Below are 23,615 nucleotides of genomic sequence, written 5' to 3' on the forward strand. Positions count from 1 at the left end.
TTGGTTTAGAGACCAAAGTTGGTCGCTTTTTAGTGATTAATAATAAATAAATAAATAATGTATTTTTTATTTAGAGACCAACTTTGGTCGCCAAATTTATATTATTAAATTAATAAAGCGACCAAAGTTGGTCTCTATAGTCAATATCCGGAAAAATGGGTCCATTTAGCTTAGAGACCAAAGTTGGTCGCTAATTAGCGACCAACTTTGGTCCCTAAATAAAAGGGACCATCAATATAGCTACCAGACACTTTTGGTCGCATTTTGGTCGCTTTTTGCGGTCTCTTTTTCCCAGAATTCTAGTAGTGTTAGGTAATGAAATACAGAAAAAGTAGTTTTGCTAATTCAAATGTAAGAAAAATAAAGCTAATAATCAGGGACAGAATTGTCCAATTGTAGATTAACATACTTGTGACATACATATAATACCAAAAAGGGGAGATTTGGAGAATGATTTGTAAGCGTGAGTACGAAATTGTATGCCTTTTCAGCGTTAAGTCCAAATTCCAGTATATGGTGCCAATGTTATGGGTGTTATGTTTTTTGACTCCAAAATTTGGTTGAATGCTTTTGAATTATTCGTAATTAATTTATTGTACTATATATATTTCATTGAGTTTGATGCGATGATGCAAGCCCATTTTTAAAATTAATTTATAATCTTTCTCATCTTGGATTATCATTAAATTAGTCTTTTTGTGTGGTAATTATCATTGAATTAGTTAGTTTCCTAGCAAAGTTATTTCACTAGGTAAATGCTTCTGTTTCTCCTACTAACTTCCGAAGTCACAGTCTATGGAGGTCATTTGTTTAACCTTTAAGATTTTAGCTCTTAAATCACCATTAAAATTATGAGTTCAAATTTAATATTTATTGAGATCTAACATTTGCCTCTACATTTGATCTGTACAACAGCCTCTACAGTTTCAACTGCAGCAACCGCCAAACCAATTGAATTTACTTATTTTTTCACACTTGAGTGTTAAAATGGAGAAAATGTAGTTGATAAGCAGAGAAATCGTACCACAGTGATGTAATTCATACAGTGACATTGCTATAAAAGCGCAAACATAGACTATGATCAACACACTGATTTACATTTAATTGGTACTGTTACTTTTGCAATATTTCCTTTCATTTCCAGAAATAATAGAACAAATATGATCGTATTTCGAGAAGACTAATTCTTTCTGTATCTTCAGAGGCAAACTGTTGTGATCGCCTGTTTTTTTGGCCTCTTTCCCTACCACATTAAAGGCTTTTTTACTGCCTACTATAATAATTCTAAGAATATGGTTAAAAAAACAAATATCAGAAAGTTTTATTAGTTTGTGTCATTTGCAGAAGCAGAGCAACGTGAACGAAGTGTATCTTCATCGTCACAATTAATCATTCTTAACTTGCCGGGCTTTCTAAGGAATTCAATTGAAAAATACAACTTGTGTTACCATTACAGAACTACGGCTCAGTAGTATAAATTCATTGCTCCCTCTAAGTAATATTTCATTCCCACAACATTCAAATACAAAGATTATAGAATCAATAGAAAGATATCAGGTTGTGAAAACTAAAATGGCCAGCTTGACATTCAATTGGAAGCTTGCTTTTGCAGCTCTACTAGTGTTGGCAATGTTTGCATCTCTAGCCACATCTCGCGACTTGTATGAAGCTGCCTCGATGGTCCAGAAACACGAGCAGTGGATGAGTCGCTTTGGCCATGTGTACAAACATGATATAGAGAAGGCTAAAAGATTCAAGGACAATGTTGAGTATATTGAGTTTGTGAACAACGCTGGGACTCGACGTTACAAGTTAAGCATTAATGAGTTTGCTGATATGACAAATGAAGAATTCAGAGCCACTCGAGATGGATACAAAGTGTCTTCTCATCAACAGTTGTCAAAAACCACATCATTCAAGTATGCAAATGTGACTGCTCCAGCTACCATGGATTGGAGAACGAAAGGCGCTGTTACTGGAATTAAGGACCGAGGACAGTGTGGTAAGCTAAAACAAACTAAACATTTTCATTCATAACATCCTTCTAATGAATGTGGATTACTAATATCTTATCACCTAATAATAATATAATTTAGGATGTTGCTGGGCATTTTCTGCTGTTGCTGCTACAGAAGGAATAAACAAGATCAAGACGGGTAAGTTAATTTCTTTATCGGAACAAGAATTGGTGGATTGTGACACAAGTTTAGATATGGGATGTGAAGGAGGTCTTATGGATGATGCTTTTAAATTCATAATCAAGAACCATGGGCTTACTGATAATAGGCGAAATCTAGGTGATTTAACTATTGTTTATGCTTCCGCTTGATTATATTCCAATGACATATTATGGTTAATTGATGAAAAATAGGCTTTAATTGTGATATGTATACATTTCAGGATGAGGAGCCTATATGATGCTTTCAAGAGGATATTGGAATGATTTATGAGCAAGAACAACCCTTCGGAGTTGAGTGCGCGCAAGGACGAGACAAAAAAATGGACGAAATCAAGCTCCAGGTGCGCGAAGAAACGCGCGAAGTCGCGCAGTAGTTCGAGCGTAAGAAAGGCTGAAGCAGAATCACGCGCGAAGTTACGCGCGAGCTCGCGCGTGTCCGGTCCGGAAAAACGTTATTTAGGGGTAAAATTAGAAATCTGGAGAGAAACCCACTTAACCTATATAAAGTCAAGCTCGCCCAAAGTTAAAGGAGGCAGATTTTCATAGTTTAGTGGAAGAACTAGAGAGGCAAGAGGCAAGGAGGACGTTTTTGAGAGAAAAACACGAGCATAGAGCCACCGTGGAGGCCGAAATTCATCGGGTTTCATCTTTCTTCCTCCAAACTTAGTAATTTTTATGTTTCTTTGTATGAGTTGTTGTTTTGCTACCATGTCTATGTGGAGCTAAACTTCACATTCTAGAGTTGTGGTTCTTTCATGACTATTGTTATTCGGATATTGAGTTTGATTTCTTAGTTTATAATATTGGTTTATTTATTCAATCATGCACTTAATTATTTGATTGCTTGATCACCAATTGAATACTATCTACGAATCTTGAATTGAACTCGAAAGAGGGAATTCTAGATTGCATATAAGATTGAATAGAGCAAGTTCTTGAACCTGGGCATCGGGGAACGGATTCGCGGTTAGGATAGACATATACCTAATTGCCTTGCTTGGTTGGTTTACAGGAATTATAAATGCGTTCTTGTTGATTCTAACTCCATAGACATATAGGCGTTAGATTAGCTTGAATAGGCGAGTAAGAACTCGACAGATTCTTATGAGCAATATTAATCCTGTCAACCAATAAACTAGATAAATTAGTTAGTCAATTCAATAGAAGAATACAATAGGATTGTTAGATAGCCCATAACCCTAGATCGTTTTCATTACATTGATATCATAAAAATCTGCTGTCCTTTGGCTCAGAGTTCATTAGTTATTTTTTATTTTATTTTAATTAGTTTAGAATCAAATACTTCTAGGTTTAATTCTTGTATAGATAATTAGGATAGTCTAATTTAGTTAATAGTTAATCACAAGTCCTCGTGTGATCGACATCCGACTTTTAGTCACTTTATTACTTGACGACCGCGTATACTTGTGTGTGTGTTTGGTCGCAACACTTACTACTGAATCCAATTACCCATATGAGGGAACTGATGGTACTTGCAAAACCGGTAAAGAGTCAAACCATGCAGCTAAGATCACAGGTTACAAAGACGTTCCAGCTAATAGTGAATCAGCTTTGCTAAAAGCAGTTGCCAACCAACCAATATCCGTGGCCATTGATGCTAGTGGCTCGGATTTCCAATTCTATTCAAGCGGTGTTTTCACTGGAGAATGTGGAATTGAGTTAGATCATGGTATCACTGCCGTTGGTTACGGGAAGACTAGTGATCGATGGTACTAAATATTGGTTAGTGAAGAATTCATGGGGACAAATTGGGGTGAGAATGGATATATATATAAGAATGCAAAGAGATGTTGATGCTGAGGAAGGACTCTGTGGAATTGCTATGCAAGCGTCTTATCCGTCTGCTTGAATCGCACCGTAGGGCATGTTTGCTGTTGATTATTACGTAAAGATAATTGATGTTCATCCTTCTTATAATTTATGTGGTGTATTTACAGTCTAGGTATGTTATGAGTTTGTACATTAAGTGCTGAACAAAAGTTGATATGCGAACAGATTAGTAATACAAGTCGTGAGATTATGTTTTATAGTTGCCTTTTAAACTTCTCTTTCCATATTGCTTTATGGTAGGATAAGATATTCTTTAGCAATTGACTAACCGTGTCAGCTTCCTCTCTGGAATATTGCCCCTTTTATAGTTATGGGCAAAATGCTTATCTGGAATGGGATTTACATGCGTTTTATGTTAACTAAACTATCAAACGGTTTGGAAGATGATATATCTTAATTGCATTTTATAAGTGCAACTTATTAAATCATAAAACTGCTTTTAGAATTCCACTTATAAATTGTATTTCAGGAACACGGTGAAACTTAAAAATCCCAAAGAATGCGGTTTTATATCGCATGCGACTAATAATCGCATTTTCCGAGTGCGGCTTATAAATCCTGTTTACATTGTAATCGTATTTATCGAACGCGAGTTTTTAAATTGTATTTCTGGATAAATTGCATCGTCTGAATGCCACTTATGAATCGCATTTCATGAATGTGATTTATAAGTTCACATACGACCATCCCCTATTCTCTCTCTTTCCATTTCTGTTTCTGTTTCTGTTTCTGTTTCCATTTCCTCTTCGGTAAAATCATTCTCGCTTTTTACATCTTATGCACAGTTGAAACTCTGTTATCGTTATGCTGTGGATTTGATCTGCACATGAGCAAATGAAACTCTCTCATTTTAGATAATTTTTCATAATTGTGCTACATTGTGAGGAATTTGTTATTTGTTTGAATCCTCCATTTTTTCTTTTTGGTTAATCTTTCATAGTAATGCGATATTGTTCTGATTATTGTGCTTGAATTCTCAATGTTCCATTTTCTCGGTTGAATTTAAATAATGCGACTTTGATGTTTACATATAACCTCCTCGATATTGAATTGGAAAACTGCAGTATTTCTGGTCACGAACTCCTTTTGTAAGTCACATTTTTAATTTCTTTATTTACTACTACTAAAGCCTAAAAGTGTTCTGCTCAGTCAGCTAATTTTTTTTTTCTGTCACCCTACGTACCTTGAGTCCGATAGATGAATCAGTCTTTGCGAAAAGTGAGTAATTAATATATGGAAAAGAGAGCAAAGAAAATCCAATTTGAAGAAGGGGGTTGATCATCACGGCGGAGAGAGGATACAAGTTACGGGTTCGGCTAAACCCAGTAATTTTGTTCCCAATTATTATTTGTCTTAAGAAATTCATTAAATATGTACAAGTTATTATTCGCTTCTGAGTCACTTCTCTGCATGAGCCAGAAGCAAAATTACAATTCGGCCGAACCCAGTAGCTTTTGCTTGAATTGTATATTCCATCTTAAGAAATTCATTAAATATGCTTTAAATATTATATTTAGAATTCAATCGTTAGTATTTAAAGTCATTGGCCTAAAGTTTAGAACCCATAAAATTGAAATCCTGGTTCCGCCGTTGTTGATCATCTCATGATGCATTTTCGCAGTCAATTTCACGGTAATGTGGGGATGAATTTACTGAATATGAGTACGAAGAATAAGAGTAGTTTTCCATTGATTTGGCAATTTTTTTGAGAATTTGGAAGGAATTTTTGAGGTGCTCCAAAGAAATGGAAAAGTGAATACATAGACATTCTCTTAAACTTGTCCGAATATTTTACTTAGACACCTAAACTAAAACCATAAGCTATCGAGCACTCGATCTCCACTCAAATTATGTCTATTAGATACAAGAAGATGATGTGGCACAAAGGGTGACCCTCAATTCTTTTGAGCGCGTGGACTAGTAAAAAAAAAAGAAAAACCTAAAATAGTGTTCTCCTTCACAATGGAAGCCACACCCCACTATCTACCTCAGCAACCTAACGATGCTCCATCTTCGTCTAGCAGAAAACTCCACTTTGCCCATAGACATTAGCCACGGGTTCAGAATACCAAATTAGAATCTACTTGGATCTTGCTTTCGCAAATCACATTTTGCTAAGTCTCATAAAACATAACTAAAAGTTGAAAGCAAATACAAAATAAAAAATAGAAATATTTGTGATACAGCCAGCAATCTTTTGAATCACCAAAAATCCAGCACATCCTCAAATAAAAACGAGTACGCAAATTTTCACACCAAACTTAAAAAGGATACCCATCAACAAAGAAAGAAATTAATGCTTCTTCGTTTTCCCTTTAGTATAAGACAAAGGCTGAAAATTATACTTTTTGAAGTTGGGCAAGTGGAATGTTTAACCAAGTACTAGGGCTATTGATAATCAAGTAAAAGAATATTTTTTGCAATAGAAAAGGAAAATGTCATGACCCCGGTTCACCCTCCGTGAACCATCGTGACGGCACCTAGTCTCTACGACTAGGTAAGCCTAATTTGTGGAAGAAAAACCAAAATTTGCGGAAGTAAACAATTTAAGATAGAAATAAAGTAGTAACAGTGTTTAAATGTGCCGCTTGGCTTACACCATGTTTAACCCTCAATACCAATACATAAATTCAAGACCCGAAAACCCACGAATCACAAGCTAAGATCAATACTACATAGCTCTAACTCCGGAATGTCTAATAAGAATATGAAAGTACAGAAGGGCTAAATATTAAAAGCAGGAATAGAAAGGGACTTTGCGGTCTAGGGACGTGACAGATATACCTCGAAGTCTCTAGAGCAGTCGCCTCCCTCAAGGATGGTAGGCCTGAGTAGCGGTACCTGGATCTGCACATGAAAAACATGCGCAGAAGGGGCATGAGTACACCACATCAGTACTCAGTAAGTGTCAAGTCTAACCTCGGTTAGGTAGTGACGAGGAAGTTCATGGCCCTACTAAGGTTAACTAAAATATAAAAAGCAACAGTAAAGAACAGAACAGTATAAATAAGTACGACAGTAAAATAACACAAGATGTACAGGATAGCAGCAACTACACAATAACAAGGTAAACATGGAAAGAAAATACAACTCAGCACCAATAATAACAATCGGGGATCTCCCAGGATACCGTCCTATAGTCCCATATGTTCATATCCAGTGGAGCTTCCGGGATCCCGTCCCGTAGTAATTCATAGTGCGCGGGGATCTACCGGAATCCCGTTCCGTAGTCCCAAATGTAAATACTCAGTACTGGGGGAATCTACTGGGTGCATTCCCACAGTTCCATATAACTGTGCAAGGGAATCTACCAAAATCCCACATCCGTAGTCCCAAAATTAACAGACAAGGGGGAGCTACCGGAATCCCACATCCGTAGTCCCAAAATAAACAGATAAGAGGGAGCTACCGGAAAATATACAGAAATGGCAAGACATCATATTAAGGCAACAAGTGATTCTAGCCTAGCATGCTGCACAAAATTCAAGTAAGGCAGGTTGAACAAATAAAGCAATTAAGTCATTTAGACATGCTTTCCTAAGCTAACAACATGCTTAATAGTGCAAGTAATATAGACAGGAAAGGAAACATACTAGTAATTAGTTAAAGAAAACCGGATTTCCAACAATTAGCACAAGTATGCACTCATCACCTCACGTACAAGGCATTTCAATTACCAAATATACCAATCCTAAAGGGAAGGTCCCCCACACAAGGTTAGACAAGTCACTTACCTTGAACCGACTCAAAAATCAATTCGAAACCACGCTCTTGCCACGATTACTCGACTGAAAATGGTCCAAATCTATTCAATTCAATTTTATAATGTAAATAACACTTCAAGTAACTGATTCTACAATTAAAGTCTAAGCTAATACGCAAAATTATGTAAAATGACCAAAATGCCCCTCGGGCCCACGTCTCGAAATCGGGTAAAATTTATAGTTTCAGAATCCTCAAACTCTCACGAGTCTAACCATACCAAAATTATCCAAATCCGATGTCAAATCCCCAATCAAAACTCAATTTCTTGGTCTAAGAACTTTTCCCCAATTTTCATAAAAATTTCGAAATTAAAGGATGAATTCATGTTTAGATTAATGGGTTACAAGCAAAAAGGAGTTTAGAATCGTTATCCTATTGATATCTCTGAAAATCCCTCAAAATCTCGCTCAAATCCGAGCTCCCAAGCTTAAGTTTTGATAAAAATGGCTAAACCCTCGATTTTGAAATCTTATATCTGCCCAGGTAATTCCTTCTTCGCGAACGCGAGGTTACTATCGCGAATGCGATGCACAAAATTCCTGCTGGCCAAATTCTTCTTTCGTGAACGCGTAGCTTACATAGGTAGACCTTACGCGAACGCGAGGACCATGTCGCGAATGCAAAGACCAACAGGTCCTTACCTTCGCGAACGCGGGACATCATCGCGAATGCGAAGCACATTTCAGCTGCTTCACCCAGATGCTCTATGCAAACACGAGACTCCCTCGCGAACGCGATGAAAGTTTTCTCTGCAACACAATAGCAGAAAATCTACAATTTTTCCAAGTTCAAAAATGGTCCGTTGAGCATCGGAACACACCTGTCACGAACCAGACCCCGATCCGGTCGTGATGGCGCCTCTCGTAAAGACAAGACCAGCCAACCAACCCATTTCGCCTTTTCAAAATAGTTAATATTAATAAACAATTTTAGCATAATTTAATAACCACAGTCTAAATAAAAGTTTTCTTTATTAAGTGCGGAATACAACCCAAACACAGCCCAAACCGAAGTGTCACAAGTCACGAGCATCTATTAGAGTATAAATACAACTGCAAGGCCTGAAACATATAAAATAGGACTGATAAACAAAAGGAAGAAATGCGATGCTGCGAACGCTGGCAGTCACCTCACTAAACTCCGATAACTTAGCCTCCGACCAGCTCAAAATCTGCTATCGGGTGAACAAATACCTGCATCTGCACACGAGGTTCAGGGAGTAAAGTGAGTACTCCAACTCAGTGAGTACTCCAACTCAGTGAGTAATAAAGGTAAATAATAATTGGGCAGTAAGAAATCACGTAAAGCAAACCATCATGCTGTATAGAGCAGTCTAAAACCCTTTGAGTAAAAGCAGTGAAACTGTGAAATCCTTAGAAAAACATCTTAGCTCAGTTTAAACCTCTTTTAAAAATGACCTTTTTTAACGGTTACGCAAATGAGTGCAAAACAAATAGTGCAGTTAAGCACAGAAATCCGCCCCTCGGGCACAACACTCAATTAACAGATAATGCCAGGTAATCAGATAGATATCACATGAAGTAGCACAAACAACAGATAATGGCAGACAAATGAAATAAAGTAAACACATAGAATAGTACCAACACCGTTGCGGCGTACAACCCGATCCATATATCTCGTCGACGACGCTCACTGGGGGTGTGCAGACTCCGAGAGGGGCCCCTTACGGCCCAAGCGCAATATAAAGCCATATCGTGGCATCAAAATCTAGGCCCTCGGCCTCATATCAGTATCAGTATAACACTGCTGCGGCGCGCAACCCAATCCCTTAGTATCCTCACATCTGGCCCTCGGCCATACTCAGTCCAAAAATCACATAAGCCCCTCAGGCATTAGTAAAAACAGTAGTTCTCAACCCAAAACATTTAGGGTTCAAATAGTTGTCTCGAAGCCCCAATATGGCAATCAGTCCAAATAATGATGATAACAAATAAGTTTTAATCAAATACGCGATAAAGCGTCAATCGGGACGGACCAAGTCACGATCCCCAATAGTAAACGACCCCACGCTCATCATCAAGCGCGTGTCTCACCTCAATATAGCACTACGATATGCGAATACGGGGTTTCAAACCCTCAGGATATCATTTACAATCATTACTCACCTCGAACCGGCGAAATCTCTAGCTCGCGACGCCCTTGCCCCTCAAATCGGCCTCCACGCGCATCGAATCTATCCAAAATCAGAACAAAAACATCACAATATGCTAAGGGAACAAAGCCCAAGCGAAAACAATCAATAATGGGCACAAATCCCAAAATTACCAAAACCCGAGCCTCGGGCCCTCTTCTCGAAACTCAGAAAGTTTTACATCAACGGGTTCCTTATCCTTCCACGAGATCATACACATCAAAAGTTCTCAAATCCGCCCTCAAATGGTCCTTCAAATCCCAATTTAAAAGTTTCAAAAATCCCAAGCCCTAGTTCTTCCATTTTTTGCTTAGTTTCCATAAATTTCTAGGTGGATTTCACAATAAATTCGAGTTTTAGGTTTGAAAATCTTACCTCCAAATGTTTCTCCTTGAACCCCTCTTCGATTTCCTTCAAAAAGCTCTCAAAATGCTCAGCTATGGAGGAAAAATGACTCAAAATCGCAGATGAAATAACTTAAAACATTCTGCCTAGGGGTTTTCGCATCTCTGACCCCACCACCGCTCCTGCGGTACCGCTTCTGCGGTCATTTCTACGCATCTGCGGAAATCACTCAACTGGCCAACAATCGCATCTACGATCAAATCCCCGCATCTACGACATCGCAGATGCGGCCCACCTAACTGCTTCTGCGGTCTTTCCCCAACAGGCGCATTTTCGCTTCTGCGACTAATCAACCGCACATGCGGCGCCGCATCTGCGGTCCACAACCCGCAGATGCGGAAATAATAGAAGCAGCAAATCTGAAGCTGCAAAAATTTCCAAATTCTCCGATAACCACCCGAAATCACCCCGAGGCCCCCGGGGCCTCAACCAAAAGCACGAACATGACCCAATACCTTATTCAAAGTTGTTCCAATCATCAAAACTCTTCAAACAACATCAAATCACACATCGAATTCAAGCCTAAGTTTTCTAAAAACTTCCGAAATACGCTTTCGATAAAAAACCCAACCAAACCACGTCCGAATGACCTGAAATTTTGCATACACATCACAAATGACATAACGAAGCTACAACAACTCTCAGAATTCCATTCCGACCCTCGGATCGAAATCTCACCTATCAACCGGAATTTGCCAAAATACTAACTTCGCTAATTCAAACCTAATTCTATGCCGGACCTCCAAAACCAATTCCGATCACGCTCCTAAGTCATAAATCACCCAACAAAGCTAACCAAATCATAAAAATTTCGATCCGAACTCATATACAAATAGGTCAAATCTTTTAAATTTTAAGCTTTCAACTGAGACTGTTCTTTCAAATTCATGCCGATTTTTGTGAAAACCAAAACCAACGATTTACATCAGTCATAATACATCATACGGGGCAAGTCATGCCCGAGAACTGGCGATCAAAGTGCAAAAGCTCAAAACGACCGGTTGGGTCGTTACAACACCCGAGGCCCCCGGGACCTCAACCAAACCTGCCAACCAATTCTAAAACATCAGTCAAACTTGTTCCAACCTTTAAACACTCAAAACAACATCAAAACACCTATTTTTCATCGGATTCAAGCCTAAGAATTTCAAAAACTCTAAAAACACGCTTTCGATAAGAAAATCTATCAAACCTCGTCCAAATGACCTGAAATTTTGCGCACACGTCACATTCAACACTATGGAGCTACTCCAACTTCCGAAATTCCATTTCGACCCTCGGATCAAAATATCAATATCGGACCGAAAACTTCAAAAATTTAACTTTCGGCATTTCAAGCCTAAATTATCTACGGACCTCCAAAACACAATCCGAACACGCCCCTAAGCCCGAAATCACCCAACAGAGCTAGCAGAACCATCGAATTTCCATTCCGAGGCTGTCTTCACACTGCTCCAGCTACGGTCAACTCTCCAACACTTAAACTCCATTTAGGGACTAAGTGTCCCAAAACTCTCCAAAACTCAAAATCGAACATCCCGACAAATCAAAATAGGAGAAATAAACTCGGGAAAAGCAGTTAATAAGGGATCGAGGCGTTAATTCTTAAGACGACCGGCCGGGTCGTCACATCCTCCTACACTCAAACATTCGTTTGTCCTCGAACGAGCATAGAGACATACTTGAAGTAGTGTAAAGATGAGGGTAACGGCTGCACATATCCTGCTTGGCTTCCCAGGTCACCTCCTCGACCGGCCGACCCCGCCATTAAACCTTCAATGATGCAATGTTCTTTGACCTCAACTTTCTAACTTGCCTGTCCAATATTGCCACTGGCTCCTCCACATAAGATAGATCCTTGTCCAACTGGACTGAACTAAAATCCAGCACATACGACGGATCGCCGTGATACCTCCGGAGCATCGAAACATGAAATACCGGATGAACTCCTGCCAAGTTGGGAGGTAAAGCAAGCTCATAAGCAACCTCCCCAACATGCCTCAATATCTCAAAAGGGCCAATAAACCTCGGACTCAACTTCACTTTCTTCCCGAATCTCATAACGCCCTTCATAGGCGAAACCCGAAGTAGAACCCGCTCTCCAATCATATAGGAAATATCACAAACCTTCCGATCCGCGTAACTCTTCTGTCTGGACTAGGCTGTGCGGAGTCTATCCTGAATCACCTTAACCTTATCCAAAACATCCTGAACTAAGTATGTGCCCAATAATCTGGACTCACCCGGCTCAAACCAACCCACCGGAGATCTACACCGTCTCCCATATAAAGCCTCATACGGTGCCATCTGAATGCTGGACTGATAGCTATTGTTATAAGCAAACTCCGCTAATGGCAAGAACTGATCCCAAAACCCTTCAAACTCAATCACACATGCATAGAGCATATCCTCAAGAATCTGAATAGTGCACTCGGACTATCCGTCCGTCTGAGGGTGAAATGACATACTCAACTCTACCCGAATACCTAACTCATGCTGAACGACCCTCCAGAACCATGATGTGAATTGGGTACCTCTATCTGAAATGATGGAAATCGGAATACCATGCAGACAAACAATCTCTTGAATATAGATCTCCGCCAGTCGCTCTGAGGAATAAGTAGTACACACAGGAATAAAGTGAGCGGACTTGGTCAGCCAATCCACAATCACCCAAATAGCATCATAATTTCTCAAAGTCCGTGGGAGCCCAACTACAAAGTCCATGGTGATCCGCTCCCACTTCCACTACGGAATATCTATCTACTGAAGCAACCCACCCGGTCTCTGGTGCTCATACTTCACCTGTTGACAGTTGATGCACCGAGCTACAAATCCAACTATATCCTTCTTCATCCGCCTCCACCAGTAGTGCTGCCTCAAATCCTGATCCATCTTCGCGGCACCCATATGGATGGAATACCGCAAACTATGGGCCTACTCTAGAATCAACTCTCGCAGCCCATCAACGTTGGGTACACAAATCCGACCCTGCATCCTCAATACCCTATCATCACCAATAGTCACATATCTGGCATCATCGTGCTGAACCTTGTCCTTGAGGACAAGCAAATGGAGGTCATCATACTGCTGCTCCCTGATACGGTCAAATAAGGAAGACCAAGAAACCATGCAAGCTAGAACCCGGCCGGGCTCCGAAAGATCCAATCTCACAAACTAACTGGCTAAGGCCTGAATATCCATCGCCATAGGCCTCTCCGATGGTGGTAAATAAGCCAAACTCCCCAAACTCTCCGCCCGACACTCAAAGCATCGGCCACCACATTGGCCTTGCCCGAGTGATACAGAATAGTGATATCATAGTCCTTCAACAACTCTAACCACCTCCTCTAGCGCAAATTTAGATCCTTTTGCTTGAACAAGTGCTGCAAGCTCCGGTGGTTAGTATAAATCTCACAAGGCACACCGCATAAGTAATGGCACCAAATCTTTAGGGCATGAACAATGACAGCTAACTCAAGGTCGTGAACATGGTAGTTCTTCTCATGTATCTTCAACTGTCTGGACGCGTAGGCAATCACCCTACCATCCTGCATCAACACCGCTCCGAGGCCAACCCTCAAGGCATCACAATAGACTGTATAAGACCCCAAACCTGTAGGCAATATCAAAATTGGGGCTGTGGTCAAAGCTGTCTTGAGTTTCTGAAAGCTCGCCGCACACTCCTCTGTCCACTAGAACGGAGCACCCTTCTGGGTCAACCTGGTCATAGGGGCCGCAATCGATGAAAACCCCTCCACAAAATGATGGTAGTAGCTCGCCAAACCAAGGAAACTGCGGATCTCGGTAGCCGAGGATGGTCTGGACCAACTCTGCATGGCCTCTATCTTCTTCAGATCCACCTGGATACCCTCACTCAATACCACGTGGCCTAAGAACGCCACTGAATCCAACCAGAACTCACATTTTGAGAACTTATCATACTTCTTCTCTCTTAAAGTCTGAAGCACAGTCCTCAGGTGGTACTCATGATCTTCCCGACTCTGAGAATACACCAGAATATCATCAATAAATACAATGACGAACGAGTCAAGATACGGCCGGAACACACTGTGCATCAAATGCATAAAGGCTGTTGGGGCATTGGTCAACCCAAATGACATAACAACGAACTTGTAATGACCATACTGAGTCTTCAAAGCAGTCTTCAGGAAATCTGGCTCCCGAATCTTCAACTAATGGTAACCTGAGCACAAATTAATCTTAGAAAACACCCGTGCACCCTGAAGCTGGTTAAACAGATCATCAATACGAGGCAAAAGATAACAGTTCTTCACTGTAACCTTGTTCAACTGGCGATAATCAATGCACATATGCATGGAACCATCCTTTTTCTTCACAAACAAGATAGGAGCACCCCTAAGGTGATACACTGGGCCGAATAAAACCCTTATCAAGCAATTCCTGTAACTGATCCTGCAACTCCTTCAACTTAGGAGGAGCCATACGATACGGAGGAATAGAAATGGGCTGAGTGCCCGGCAACAGATCAATGCCAAAATCAATATCTCTATTAGGCGACATGCATGGAAGATCAGCTGGAAACACATCGGGAAAATCTCATACTACTGGAACTGAATCAACTGAAGGGGTATCAATACTGACATCTCTCACATAAGCTAAATACGCGTCACACCCCTTCTCAACCATACACTGAGCATTAAGAAAAGAAATAACTCTACTAGGAGTGTGATCTAAAGTACCCTTCCACTCAACACGCGGTACACCTGGCATAGTCAGCGTCACAGTTTTGGCGTGACAATCAAGAATAGCATAATGGGGCAACAACCAGTCCATGCCCAAGATAATGTCAAAATCTACCATGTTGAGCAACAATAGATTAGCTCTGGTCTCAAAATCACTAAGAGCAACCGAACACAACCGATAAACGCGGTCCACAATAAGAGAATATCTCACATGAGTAGAAACATAAATAGAGGAACTCAAGGAATCCCGAGATACACCCAAATGTGGAGCAAAATAAGATGACACATAAGAATAAGTAGAGCCTGGATCGAATAGAACCGATGCATCTCTGTGGCAAACCAATATAATACCTGTGATGACAGAATCGGAGGCAACAACCTCGGTACGAGTAGGAAGGGCATAGTATCTGGCCTGGCCTCCCCCTCTAGGGCGACCTCTACCTCCCCAACCTCGACCTCTAGCTGGCTGAGTAGGTGGGGTAGAAACTGGAGCTGTAACCATAGCCTGAGAACTCTGCGGGGCATGCTGTGGCTGAGAAGTCTGTGAAGGTGCACCCCTCTCAAGTCTGGGGCAATCTCTCACTATATGACGTGTGTTACCACACTCAAAACAAGATCTGGGAGGGCGTGGTGGCTGTGACTGGCTCGGGCCAGGCTTGCTGGACTGACCTCTGAAAGCACCCCGTGCAGGAGGCGCGCTAGAAATTGGAGGTGCATAATAAGGCTCCCGAGGCCTAGGAGGAGCTGGATCACCACTGGCTGTTGGAAAAGCTGAATGAACAGAGCGACTCATATAACCCCTACCATGATGACCTGCAGCTGGTGTACGGGCACCAGAATAATAGCTCGACTCTCGAGATCTCTTGGCCTCCCTCTCCTCTCTCTCCCTAGCATGCATACCCTTAATCCTCCTAGCAATGCTCACCACTCGCTGATAAGAAATATCCATCTCTAACTCACGAGCCATGCTAGATTTGATGCTGGGAATAAGGCCCTTAATGAACTGGCGAACCCTCTCACGGACAGTAGAAATCAAGGCCGGTGCATGCCTAGCCAAACTGGTGTAACGGACTGTATACTCTGAGACAATCATAGCACCCTGACGCAAATGCTCAAACTCTGTGCGCCACATGTCCTTGAGGCTATAAGGAATATAATCCCTCGGGAACAGATTTGAAAATTGAGTCCAAGTCAGAGAAGCAGCCTCATATGGACTGTCTAACTCATAGGTGCGCCACTACTCATAGGCGACTCCTCGAAGTTGGAAGGTAGTGAAGGAAACCCCGCTCGATCCTGATATACCCATGGTACAGAGAATGCAATAACACTCATCTAGAAATCCCAGAGCATCGTCCGATGCTAGACTACTAAATACAAGGGGCTTGTACTTCTTGAACTTCTCAAGCCTCAACTACTCATCCTTGGAAGCCGCTGCCCTGTCCTCGGGCTGAATCGACACTGCAGGCGGCACTGAAATAATCTCAGGGACCTTCTCAACATGCACTCGCTGCTCAGGAGTGCGGTCGGCGGGAGTCGGTGCTCCTCCCCCGGCCTGAGATGTGGCTATAGCAAGGGAAAGTAACCCTGCTTGAGCCAAGGTGGTGTACATGCTCATGAACTGCGCCAAAGTATCCTGAAGAGCTGGAATAGTAGTAGCAGTAGGCGTGTCAGGTGCCTGCACTCCGGTTGGAACTACGGGTGGTACCTCGGTGGCAGCTCGCACATGTGCTCTGGCTGCACCACGTACGCGTCCTCGGCCTCTACCCCGGCCCCAGCCTCTGATGGCTACGGTAGGGGGTCCGGGTGCCTGATCATCTCGGGTAGCACGTGTCCTCACCATCTATGGGAGAATAGAAGATAGAAGTTTAGAATTGTGATGTCAAAATATCGCACGACAAGGAAATCAAATGAAGTGAAATTTTCCTAACAGTTACATAGCCTCTCGTAGATAAGTACAGACGTCTCCGTACCGATTAGCGAGACTCTAATAAACCGGCTTGTGATCCATGACTCCTATGAACCTAGATCTCTGATACCAACTTGTCACGACCCCGGTTCGCCCTCCGTGAACCATCGTGATGACACCTAGTCTCTACGACTAGGTAAGCCTAATTTGCGGAAGAAAAACCAAAATTTGTGGAAGTAAACAATTAAGACAGAAATAAAGTAGTAATAGTGTTTAAATTTGCTGCTCGGCTTACACCATGTTTAACCCTCAATACCAATACATAAATACAAAACCCGGAAACCCACGAATCACAAGCTAAGATCAATACTACATAGCTCTAACTCCGGAATGTCTAATAAGAATAGGAAAGTACAGAAGGGCTAAATACTAAAAGCATGAATAGAAAGGGACTTCTCGGTCTGGGACACGATAGATGTACCTCGAAGTCTCTAGAGCAGTCGCCTCCCTCAAGGATGGTAGGCCTGAGTAGCGTTACCTGGATCTGCAAATGAAAACATGAGCAGAAGGAGCACGAGTACACTACAATGGTACTCAGTAAGTGCCAAGCCTAACCTCGGTTGGGTAGTGATGAGGAAGGTCAGGGCCCTACTGAGGTTAATTAAAATATAAAGATCAACAGTAAAGAACAGAACAATATAAATAAGTACGACTATAAAATTACATAGGATGTACAGGACATCAACAACTACACAGAAAAAAGGTAAACATGGAAAGGAAATACAGCTCACCACCAATAATAACAATCAGGGATTTCCCAGGATACCGTCCTGTAGTCCCATATGTACATATCCAGTGGAGCTCCCGGGATCCCATCCCGTAGTCCAACTCATAGTGCGTGGGGATCTATCGGAATCTTGTTCTATAGTCCCAAATGTAAATACCCAGTACTGGGGGAATCTACCGGGTGCATTCCCGTAGTTCCATATAACTATGTAGGGGGATCTACCGGAATCCCACATCTGTAGTCCCAAAATAAACAGACAAGGGGGGAGCTATCGGAATCCCACATCCGTAGTCCCAAAATAAACAAACAAGGGAGAGCTATCAGAATCCCACATTTGTAGTCCCAAAATAAACAGACAAGGGGGAGCTACCGGAAAATATACAGAAATGGCAAGACTTCATATTAAGGCAACAAGTGATTCTAGCCTAGCATGCTTCACAGAATTCAAGTAAGGCAGGTGAACAAATAAAGCAATTAAGTCACTTAGACATGCTTTCCTAAGCTAACAACATGATTAATAATGCAAGTAATAGAGACAGGAAAGGAAACATACTAGTAATTAGTTAAAGAAAACCGGATTTCCAACAATTAGCACAAGTACACACTCGTCACCTCACGTACAAGGCATTTCAATTACCAAATATACCAATCCTAAGGGGAAGATCCCCCCACAAGGTTAGACAAGCCACTTACCTCGAACCGGCTCAAAAATCAATCCAAAACCATGCTCTTGCCACGAGTACTCGACTCCAAATGGCCTAGATCTATTCAATTTAATTTCATAATGTAAATAACACTTCAAGTAACTGATTCTACAATTAAAGTCTAAGCTAATACGCAAAATTATGTAAAATGACCAAAACGCCCCTCGGGCCCACATCTCAGAATCGGGTAAAATTGATAGTTTCAGAATCCTCAAACTATCGCAAGTCTAACCATACCAAAATTATCCAAATCCGATGTCAAATCCCCAATCAAAACTCAATTTCTTAGTTTAAGAACTTTTCCCCAATTTTCATACAAATTTCGAAATTAAAGGATGAATTCATGTTTAGATTAATGGGTTACAAGCAAAAAGGAGTCTAGAATCGTTACCCAATCGATATCTCTGAAAATCCCTCAAAATCTCGCTCAAATCTGATCTCCCAAACTTAAGTTTTGATAAAAATGGCCAAACCCTCGATTTTGAAATCTTATATCTGCCCAGGTAATTCCTTCTTCGTGAACGCGAGGCTACTATCACGAACGCGATGCACAAAAGTCCTGCTGGCCAAATACCTTTTTCGCGAACGCGAGGTCCACTCGCGTAGCTTACACGGGCAGACCCTATGCGAACACGAGGACCATGTCACGAACGCGAAGACCAACGGGTCCTTACCTTCGCGAACGCAGGACATCATCGCGAACACGATGAAGGTTTTCTCTGCAACACAACAACAAAAAATGTGCAATCTTTCCAAGTCCAAAAATGGTCCATTGAGCATCCGGAACACACCCGAGGCCCCCGGTACCCCAACCAAACTTGCCAACCAATCCTAAAACATCATTCAAACTTGTTCCAACCTTTGGAACGCTCAAAACAACATCAAAACACCTATATTTCATTGGATTCAAGCCTAAGAATTCCAAAAACTCTTAAAATACGCTTTCAATCAGAAAGTTTATCAAACCTCGTCCAAATGACCTAAAATTTTTCACACACGTCACATTCAACACTACGGAGCTACTCCAACTTCTGGAATTCCATTCCGACCCGCGGATCAAAATCTCACTATCGGACCAGAAACTTCAAAAATTCAATTTTCGGCATTTCAAGCCTAAATTAGCTACGGACCTCCAAAACACAATTCGAACACGCCCCTAAGCCCGAAATCACCCAACAGAGCTAACAAAACTATCGTATTTCCATTCGGAGGCCGTCTTCACACTGCTCTGACTACGGTCAACTCTCCAACACTTAAGCTCTCATTTAGGGACTAAGTGTCCCAGAACTCTCTGAAACTCAAAATCGAACATCCCGTCAAATCAAAATAGCAAAAATAAATTCGGGGAAAGCAGTTTCTAGGGGATCGGGGCGTTAATTCTTAAGACGACCGGCCAAGTCGTTACAAAAAAAATTAGAATGTGTAATAGCAAAGTAATCGATATAAAGCAAAGTAAACAAGTATATTTCAATAGTAATCAGAATGTGTCCATACATATATCATTTCTCTTCCATTTATAGCTATTTCTAAGTACAACATCTCTTCCCTCTCATAATCGAGTCATTATGAGCGTTTAATGACATTAATAAAACGTTATAATTAGCAATCGTAACTGTTTCGTAAAGATTCTGTAACGTTTCCAATCATTCATGCTCATTAATTGAAGATTTAGCGAAGTTGTACTTTTTGCTGTCTTGGTTCATTCCACCGGTGTCTCTTCAAATTATGAAGAGACCCTAGCAACCGTTCCTTCTTGTCTTCTAGACACTTTTACTCGTACCTATTGTAGACATGTAATTTTTTACCATCCCCAATATTTTACACATTTTTAGCGTAAAATATTTAGTTTAGATTTAGTATTGCTATTCTAAATAGTTTTAACTCTTTTACTTTATTTTATCACAAAAATGGAAATTATAAAATATTTTCTTTTATTTAGCTAATTAATATTTTATTTTTTAATTTTTCTACCTTACATAAAATTCAAAAATATAAAAATACTTTCGCTTTATTTTCAGGAATATTATTTTAATTTTACAATGATTTTTTCATTTTTTATCTTTTAGTATGATATTTGATAAATACCAAAAAATATGTTTGTTTTAATGGTTAATTTTATTTTAATAGTTATTTTACTTAAGTAGGATTAATTAGTAAATGGTGTAGTATTTTTAGTCTTGTTTTAAAAGAAAGAGTATGAAATTTGAGGCTAATGTTGTTTGGTCTTAATTGAAGAGGTCCAAAGAGATGCCCCAATTTTAAAGCCCAAACCCTAAGACCCACTTCCCCTTCTTCTTATACACCCTAACACACATTTTCAAGGGGGAGACATAAAAAAACCCTAGACTACACAAAGAAAGAGAGGTCAGTCGTTTTTTAGGAGCTGAAACCCTAAGACCCTTCATCTTCCCCTCTTAACCTAAAAAAACCCTAGAGAGCAAAAAAAAAAAAAACCTAGAACCCAAACACCTCCCATCAGCCACCACCCTCGCGCCTGAAATCCATGACCATCCGCCCCTCTTCATGACACCAACGATCAACCCCTAAAGAAGAGATCATCGGCTACCTCTTGACCTCACAAAAAACGACCCTCCCATCTCTATCTTCCAAGACCCAACAGCGCCGCTGCCTTCGACCAACCAATTCCCACACTCCCCCATCTTCAACCCAAAAATGGCGGATCCCTAAGAGCTAGCAGTGGCCAGGCTTCTTCAAATAAAAAAGCTTCAGCGCCACATTTTCCTCTTCTAGAAAAAACAATGTTACAGTGGCCGAATTTCGGCGTTCGACGGAGGTAGCGACGTTTTCAGCCACCAAAATAGAGCAAAATTTTCCTTTAGACCTCCGTTGCAACCAGATGCAGATCCAGCTCTAATGTGGTCACCCATGCGACTATAATTTTAAGTTCGAATTTTTGTTTTCCGTCGGGGTTTCGGTCTGGTTTTTCACTCATGTGCGGCTACTGCAATTGAAAGACTGTCACTCTTTAAGGTTAATTTCCTTCTTTGATTTTTAATTCTCCTCTCTATTAATCTTCCATGACTATGAACGCCGTGTAATCTTTTTGTTGTTTCGCTGTTTGTCTAAAACTTTCTTCATTTGGTTTATTTATGTTAAAATCTTCATTGATGCGTTATTCGTGAGAAGACATGAATTAATTAGTTTATGAAAAATGTGATTGCAAATGGTTGGAATTTTATTGAGTATGATCTGTTTGGTTAAGCTATGATAATGTTTGGATTTGAAAGCAAAAGAGAGATTTTGGTTTCTTGGGACAAATTGTCCATGGCAGAGAATTCAAAGTTAAATGAGTCGATATTTTTTTAAAGAAAATTTTTATTATTTTTTACTTGCTTCTTTTAATCTGGCAGTTAACAACATTGTAGGTTGATTTTTAAATGAAATTGAAGTTGGATTTTGGGTTTTGTTAGTAACGAGAATGAATTTGGGCATAAAAAAGATTTTATTATTCTCGTCTTATTTTAATTACTAGGTTCGCTAAGAGCATACTTAGGCCGTTAATATTTATGAACCTTCGTAGTTTGCTTCAGGCGCGCTATAATAAAAATTATCATAGCTACGGGTATGGTTCCCGTGACGTAGTTGTGATACATAATTTCCAAATCCGGGGGTACATTTATGTGATCCGGCCACAATTTCTAATAATGTTAATAAATTAAACATGTTGTAGATCGTGGGTACGGTTCCCGTGACACAATTCTCAATGTGTACCAAACAAACAAGTGTACGACAATTGTAACTTGTTCCAGAATAATGCCATAAATAATCAAAAGCGGTTAAAGATTAAAAATACACAATAGGTATAAAATATGTAATTAATCAGATAATTAGGACAATAATAATTGTTGAGCGACCGTGCTAAAATCACGGAACCCGGGAATGCCTAACACCTTCTTCCGGATTAACAAAATTCCTTACCCGGATTTCTGTGTTTCGCGGACTGTAAAACAGAGTCAAACTTCCTTGATTCGAGATTTTAAACTGGTGACTTGGGACACCATAAATTACCCCAAGTGGGGACTCTGAATTTGAATGAATAATCCCATTTCGATTATTGTCACTTTAATTAAAAAACCTCTCTTATAGCCTTTCGGGTAGAAAAAGAAGGTATGACAGCTCTGACGACTCTGCTGGGGACAAGAACCCAGAATCTTTGGTTCAGGATTCAAGAATTCAAGCTTAGAATAATTGTTATATTTGGCTTTTATTTATTATCTGATTTTTATTACATGCTTGGGCCTAATGTGCTAAATGCCGCTTTTTACCGCTTTGATATTATTTGAACTATATATAATCTGCCGTGAAACCCTTCTCTTCTAATCTTCTGGGAAGTTCACACTGACGTGACTTCTTTTCTGTTAGTGTTATATCCCAATTTAGAACGAGGTTCTGACAAGTTACAAAACCAGATGATCTTTTGGTTACCGGTACGCTGCCCCCTCGGCTCGAGTTGTCCACTCGGGTAAGCCAGGTCTAGAACAATACACCCAGGTTTTTAAATCTAGAATAATATAGCCTCATGCCGGATCCCTAGTAGGAACGCTTGTTTGCATCACGTGCATTTTGACTCTGGGGACTCAACACAGGGGTTGGGTTCGTCTAGGACAGGTGTACCCAAAAATAAAAGACCATCCCGATGCATCCTATGTGCTATATGCTGCAATCTTTAAGGGTAAAATGGGTCAATTGGCGGACCAATGCTGGCCGAGGGTAAATGAGAAAGAGAAGAGGGTGAAGTGTAAAAATGAATCAAGTAGGGCCAATTATATTTTTCTTTCACATTTTTGTTAAGAAAAAGACAAAAAATGAAAAATCCAAAAAGATTTTGCATTTTCCCTTCATTTTCCAAAAACAAAAAATTCAAAAAAAAGGAAACAGAAAATCCAAAAAGAGTTTACATGTTTCATCATTTTTTCAAAAAAAAGAAGAAGATAAAAATATATTTTTTCTAAATTAGTTTTTTTAATTCTCGCCCGTATCCAATTTTCTCGAACTAAGCATATCTGGTTCTCGTCTTTCGGAGCGGGATACGTAGGCAGCCCACATAGGGTCCGGTCTTCCTCGTCTTCCTAGTGAGTCTTAAGTTCTTGGCTTCGAGGGTTGTAGCCAAATCTTGCA

The 23,615-nt window shown here is 40.4% G+C and overlaps 1 pseudogene; it reads left to right on the forward strand.

Annotated features, from left to right (window-relative positions):
• The first annotated feature begins 1,572 nt into the window (after positions 1 to 1,572).
• LOC104237596 (senescence-specific cysteine protease SAG39-like) lies at positions 1,573 to 4,049 on the forward strand (annotated as a pseudogene).
• Positions 4,050 to 23,615: the final 19,566 nt, after the last annotated feature.

This window comes from Nicotiana sylvestris, chromosome 4 (genome assembly GCF_000393655.2).
Source record: "Nicotiana sylvestris chromosome 4, ASM39365v2, whole genome shotgun sequence".
Classification (NCBI taxonomy): Eukaryota; Viridiplantae; Streptophyta; class Magnoliopsida; order Solanales; family Solanaceae; genus Nicotiana; species Nicotiana sylvestris.